The 7,468-nt window shown below is 40.5% G+C and overlaps 1 pseudogene across 1 annotated transcript; it reads left to right on the top strand.

Annotated features, from left to right (window-relative positions):
- The first annotated feature begins 681 nt into the window (after positions 1-681).
- On the top strand, positions 682-1,583 carry LOC308414829 (tubulin alpha-1B chain-like; annotated as a pseudogene). The gene has a single exon. The product of its transcript is annotated as a tubulin alpha-1B chain-like (transcript).
- Positions 1,584-7,468: the final 5,885 nt, after the last annotated feature.

The raw sequence follows: 7,468 nt of genomic DNA on the forward strand, positions 1-7,468 counted from the left end.
GACAAAACCCCTCAAAGTTTTGAAATATATAAAAAAGTTTCTTAAAATGTAAAAACAAAGTTTTAGTATCCAGGTCAAGCTATACTGACAAAACAAAAATGACCACTTTAGAAACAGCTCCCCTACCCCTCCCTGTACTGAATTCCAAAGAAAATGCAAACTGTCAACAACCTTACTGCCAAAATTTCTTTCCCCTTTCCTCCCACTTCCTCTCCTCTTTCTAAAAATTATATTGCTGACCAATGGTAAAATAGTAGTTCACTCCCCTCACAAAATAAGTATAAAAGATGTATGCTTATTGAGTTCGGGGTTGACTCTCCCTGCGAGGATAAAAAGCCCCATGTACATGAAATAAAACCCCTTGTCATTACAGCAGTCTATCATCTAATTGTGTTCTGTGTGGCTTGCGCTCCTGAGCTAAGACTCCTCAGGGTCTTACAACAGGTGAAACCTAGTTGTGATGGAATACCCCAGTGTACCAGAGATACCAGTACCATGGGATGATCACCACCAGCAGCAGCAGCAGTGGAGTGGATCAACCTGAGCTTAGAGTGCTACAGAGCTGCAGAAGTGACACTAGCCCTTTGGAGGAGCTCAGACAATCACATGTGGATTCCAGATATTGAAACAAGAAGCTGTAACACTGATGTTGCCTTGGAACCAGGGTTTACCTCCCTGCTGATGGAGTGGCTCTCTGTTGAGTATGAAAAGAAGTCCAAGCTGGAATTCTCCACTTACTCCCCCATCCAGGTTTCTGCCACTGTGGCTGAGCCCTATAATTCCATCCTCACCACCCACACCCACCCTGGAGCACTCTGATTGTGCCTTCATGGTAGACAATGAGGCCACCTATGACATCTGTTTTAGACACCTCAACACTGAGCACCCAACCTACACTAACCTTAACCGCTTTATTAGCCAGGTTGTGTCTTCTATCACTGCTTCCCTCAGATTTGATGGGGCCATGAATGTTGATCTGACAGAATTTCAGACCAACCTGGTGCTCTACCCACACATCCACTACCCTCTGGCCACTTACGCCTGTCATCTCTGCTGAGAAAGCCTACCACAAGCAGCTTTCTGTAGCAGAGATCACCAATGCCTGCTTTGAGCCAGCCAACCAGATGGTGAAATGTGACCATCTCCATGGTAAATACATGGCCTGCTGCCTGCTCTACCTTGGTGATGTGGTTCCCAAAGATGTCAATACTGTCATTGTCACCATCAAGACCAAGCACAGCATCCAATTTGTGATCTGCTGTCCCACTGGATTCAAGGTTGGCATTAATTACCAGCCTTCCACTATAGTACTGGGTGGTGACCTGGCCAAGGTCCAGAGAGCTGTGTGCATGCTGAGTAACACCACAACCATTGCTGAAGCCTGGGCTCGCCTAGATTTTAATTTGATGTATGTCAAGCGTGCCTTTGTGCACTGGTACACAAAGTATGTATGTGGGAGAGGGCATGGAAGATGGGGAGTTCTCTGAAGCCCCTGAGGACATAGCCACCCTGAGAAGGATTATGGAGAGGTTGTTATGGAATATGTGGAAGGCAAGGATGAGGAAGAGAGAGAGAAATACTAGCTCATCCCCCAGCACCTGTATCATGTCAAACTCAAAACTCCAGCCCCAGCATTAGCTGCAGTCACTGATGCTTCTGTCCTGTTTTCATTCTGTGATCATGCCTTCCCCATGTGTACCTCTTAAGTTTTCCATGACGTCTCAAAGTAAAGGCTTTAAGAGAAAAAAAAAAAAAAAAAAAAAAAGAGGCTTGTTACATTCAACAAAGATGAAAATGGAGTTGGAGATCTGAAGACTGCTTTGACATCGGCCATAGAGATGCAAGTTTGCCCAGCTGGTTTCCTGTATTCCTTTGGGAATCACAGTTAAGTGATTGGATGAATCTCGGAAGAAACTTTGAACTTTGGACTCTTTGTTGAGACTGCTATAGACTATGAGGGCTTTTGTAGTTGGGCCAAATGTATTTTTTAGTATGCTATGTTTAGGCATGGCTCCCATAGACTCATGTGTTTGAACAAGCCTATGGGAAGCAGGTAGTGGAATGTGATGGTTTATACACGCTCAGCCCAGAGAGTGGCACTATTAGAAGGTGTGATCCTGTTGGAGTAGGTGCGTCACTATGAGTGTGAGCTTAATACTCTAGCCTTAGATGCCTGGAAGTGAGTATTCTGCTAGCATCCATCAGATGAAAATGTAGAACTCTCAGTTCCTCCTGCACTGTGCCTGCCTGAATGCTGCCATGTTCCTGCTTTGATGATACTAGACTGAACCTCTGCACCTGTAAACCAGTCCCAAATAAATGCTATTCTTATAAGACTTGTCTGAGTCATGGTGTCTGTTCACAACAGTAAAACTCTGACTAATACAGGTACCCAACACAACAAATGCTATTATTTGCCTCTGATCATGGTTGTCCACCGTAACTAGATGGTATACTCTGTTGCTGAAGACACCATATAAATTGATTACAGCACATAAATAAATCTCAAACTTACTGGGAAACTTACCCATGGTGGTTAGCTTTCATAGTGTCAAAAGACACTACACAGACTTCTGGGGGAGAAAATGTCTTTGACACTGGACCTTAAATGTTACAGTACTGATCTGTCAGTCAAGATACACCCACTGGTACAATACTGGCATATCATTATGAAGGTAATCAACTGCATTCTGATTTGATTTGAGGCCTGTTCAACAGTATTATGCCTGACACTATAAAGCTGGTCAATAACCTATGGCTTGGAAAGTCCTACAGCAGGTATCTACTCTTGTTTTGATAACTGTTCTTAATGTTAAATTGCCTTCTAAATATTCATACCAATGGATCTGTGATCTTGTTATCCTTGGTTGGAGAAGTTTCTTTTCTGTAGTAGACAGTGATTATGCAGACTTGTAACTGTTCAATGTGCTGAGAGTAAGTAATTGTGGGTGCTCATACTGGACTGGGCATAGATGTATCACACCTGAATTTAAAGCAGCCATACTTACCTGTAGAATACTAGACCATGCCAGGTAACTTGTTAAAGGAGAGCTGGTCCAACACTCTGACCCTCAGGTACACACCTAAGACAGTAGGTGCCTCCCTGATCTTTACTAGATTCCTGGCCGGGAACAAGTACTACACTCCCCACATTGGTCATGTAGCCCAGAACAGAGTTCTCAATGTTAATGAGATATCTAGAGGCCCTGAGGATTTAGCCAATAACATTTCCTTCCTGGACATCCTTCAAAAGGTATTTAATCACTGGTCCACCCTGAAAAGTTGATATACATTCATTTTCTATAATAAACAGTCAATAAACAGTGTGGATAAACATGGACTGTTTGTCTCTTCCATCAAAACTTTTGCTTTGGGGAACATGGAGGTTTTCCCTACAGAGCTGCACCCTAAGTCTCCTGTAGAAGACCTCTCTTTGCTTCCAGACCTCTAAGCTAAGGACTTTCAGAGATGACCTAAACTGGAGTTCCTATTTTCCCAGGACCTAGGCTACTCATCATCCTCAGCCCTGTGTCTTGGCAATTCCAGAAAGGTGTTTCTGGACTCACACTTACCTGCAAAAACCCTGCACAAGATTAAGCCAGTAATCAACTCCAACATTGATAGGGGAGAGGCTTCCAAGGCACTACACTTAGTAAAAGAGGTATTGGCAGATAAGGCCTACTGAGAAAGAAAATCTTTTTTCCCTCCGGAAGTGTGGCCTTTGTTGTTCATTCTCCAATGGATGGTCCCAGACCTGTGTGCATATGAACAGACCAAATGGACTCAGTGGGTTAATACAAAACAAAAAGACAGGACTGGAGAGATTGCTCCGTGGTTAAGAGCACTGACTGCTCTTCCAGAGGTACTGAAGAGTTCAATTCCCAGCAACCACATGGTGGCTCACAGCCATCTGTAATGGGATCTGGTGCCCTCTTCTGGTGTGTCTGAAGATAGCAATGGTGTATATATACAATAAATAAATCTTTTAAAAAACAAACAAAAGGACATGAAGTTTGGAGAGAGATTTGTTGGGGGCTAGTTAGAAGTATTTGGGGAAAGGGACAGGGAGGTAGCTATGATCAAAATACATTGTATCATTATGAAATTTTCAAAGAATAAATTAGAACACCATTTTAAATGCCCATATCTTAGGAGATGAGTGTTGTAGTAAAAATTAAAAAATAAAAATGGCTTATCTCTTTATTGGCCCCCTGTCTAACTCTGTGGGCACAGCTTCTAGTATGGAGCCTTGTGCACTTCTGTTGCTTGGTCCGAGCCACCCCATGGTCTAAGTTTGTCCACGTGACTCCCTTACCTGGCAGTTTACCACCACTTGTTTTCCCGCCTTCATCCCAGGGTGTTTCTTTATTCTAAAACTCAGCACAAGCACAACTCTAAAGCCTGATAGTTTTTCATACAGATTTATGTGTTCAATTCTCAATCTACAAACCCTCTACACAACAAGATTACATCAAATAGACAAAGATACAAACTGTCCTTCTATATGAGATATTAAACCTATAAGATTCTTAAATGTTCATAGCTATTTAACGCCAGTTAAGTCAATCTGGATCTAGCTTGTCTTTCTGGACCTCCATGTTGGGACCTCTCGCTCCTCCATCATCTTCTGACCTCTCCCCCTAATCCTCTCTCTCCCCCTCCCTTACCCCGCCCAGTTACTGGCTTTCCTTTATTTTATTAATTAAAATGGGAAGATTCAGAGGAAGTCACCTCAGGAGTACGTAACTAGGCTGCCCTTCTAAGGGAAGTGGAATTAACATTAAAATATGAACTGCTTCAGGAACATCTACAGATGAGTAATGTATTATAATCACTGCAACATTCAAGTCTTGACAAAAATTATGCATAAGTGCCTAAAAAGTAAAGCAAATTGTGACAAATGTTGCCAATTGTTCAATCTAGGTGATGAGTATATGTGGGGATCATTTTATATTTTTTCCAACATTTCTCTGTAAAAAGTGGGAAAGCAAAATTTTAAGTCATTTTCCCTCATACTAAGCAAGCATTTTCATTCTAAAAAAAATGTTTTTGTAATTTTCTTTTGGAATGATCACTGTGAGTAATCATCCAATTAACATTTGACCATAATTTCCTGGCTCTTCTCATAAACACTCAGGTACTTCATAAAGGACAAAGCCCAATTTTAAATCATGTTCAAAATACACAGAAATTTCTATCAAATTTATCAATTTCTGGTCATATTTATTATTTATACTTACCAAATCTGATAATATGTAATGTTCACATGTTCACTCCCACAGCCATTTTAATTGAATACATTAGTTAAATTTTATGCAACCTGTTTTATTTTTACTTTTAGAAACCAAAACTCCCTGTCTCCAGCACTGCATATTCTCATAGGCTGTGTATAAGCAATAGCTAATAAATAGTTAATTGCTAAGACCAGGTTTACTTTGGAGGTAGAGTGGACAGGTCTGTTCCTTAATTAAGAAGCTATAAGAAACCCAACAGTTCAGTTGACAGTTACAATAGCTGGAACTCTCCCTGGAACTAGGATTCTGGAAGATGTAGAGATAGGGAATCAAAACTCAGTTATGCTGCTTATCTTTTTGCTTTTTAATATTTGTGTGTGAGTATTTTGTCTGCACAAATGCATGCTTGGTAGCTGAACAGGCCACAACTGGAATTACAGACAGTTGTGAGCCACCATGAGTGTGTTGGAATCAAATCTAGGTCCACTGGAGAGTAGACAGTGTTTTTAAACAATGTGCAAACTCTATAGCCCCTATTTTATTATTTTAGTTCATTTTTTTTAATTGAGTGTGTTCATTTTGGGGGATATGTGTATGTTTGCCTGTTGATAATCTCAGGCTCAATATCAATCACCCACATCTTTTCTTTTTTCTTTTCTTTCATCCTTTCTTTCTTTCTTTCTTTCTTTCTTTCTTTCTTTCTTTCTTTCTTTCTTTGAGACAGGTACTGTTACTGACTAGTATTCACCAAGTACCCTATGCTGACTGATTTGACCCAGGGATTCACCTGTCTCTGTCTCCAAAGTGCTGGAATTGCAAGTGGGCACCACCACACCTGGCATTTTGGGTTGTTCAATTTACATAGGTTCTGGGGATGCAACAATAGTCCTCATGATTACATGCAAGTGATTTACCAACTCTGTTATCACCCCAGGCCCCCAGCCATAATGACTTGCAAATCTACTAACCTGATCCTCAGCTCCCTATGTTATAAGGCAGATAGCAAGGTTACCATGTGATGACTACATTGTCATGTTGATAATATTACTATGTGACTGGATAGACATAACAAAAAAGTAGAAATCAAGTGACAACCATATTATACACATAGTGTCTTATGACTTTGATGTCCTTGAGGCTTAATCTTTGCAAAAGAGGTAGAGTAGGAAAACATCTGCCAGCCATAGCTCAGCCCTGGCCTGGTCTCAGCAGGTTTGCAGTAGGCTACCACATGGGCTAAAAACACCCCAGAAATCCTGCAAGACAAGTACCTGGAGTGAAGGAGAAACTGTAGTTATTTTCATCTTTGTATTACATATATTAACAAAATAGTCCATTTATTTAATTATAAGTAAATATATGCTAATTTATGTAGGAGTATTGTGTGCATACAATTTATAAGTAAACTCATACCTTCCTTCAATTAAGAGGAATGTTTTACCCATAAAATTGAATTCTTTTTTTAAAGCATTTATTTTTATTTCATGTATATGAGTGCTTGAAACATATATGTATATGTACTATATGTTTTCCTGGTGTCCTCAGAGGCCCAAAGAGGGTATCAGATCCCCTGGAAGTGTAGTTGCATATAACTGTAAGCTGTCATTGGGATTCTGGAAGCCAATTTCAATGTTTTTAAGTGCTGGGCCATCTCTTCAACTTGGGCACAGGACTTGCCGCACCCCCCAACCCCCATAATGAACAAAGAAACAGAAGATGGAGCTACATAGCTGAAAGTCAACTCTCCAGATATCGGTAGAGATGGTATGCATTACACATGCTTTCCTAAAGCAACAAAATCAAATAATACCAAAGTATTATTGAATGGAGTTGGCTCATGAGATTATGAAGGCTGGCAAGGTGAGAATCTGCAGAATTGACACACCACTTTTAGCCCAACAGTCATCAGGATGCAATAGAATAAAGAGCATCAGATCTTCATATTTAAAGGCTGCCAGGCAGTATTATTCTTTATAAAAGGCCTGTCTATTTGTTTGGTCAAGTTTTTAGACTGGCTAATTGGGTGAGGCCTATCAACATTATGAAAAGAGTTAAAACATAAACTTCATCAACAAAAGTCCTTACCAATAGTCCCAAGACAGTGTCTGGAAATTTTCTGGACACCTAATGGCCCAATCAAGTTAATACATAAAATTAATCATCACTGGATGCTGCCATAGAACAAGATGGCATCAAAATATCAATTAGAATGTTATGTTGGCTTTTACGTGAAG

Source organism: Micromys minutus, assembly GCF_963924665.1.
Source record: "Micromys minutus genome assembly, chromosome: X".
NCBI lineage: Eukaryota > Metazoa > Chordata > Mammalia > Rodentia > Muridae > Micromys > Micromys minutus.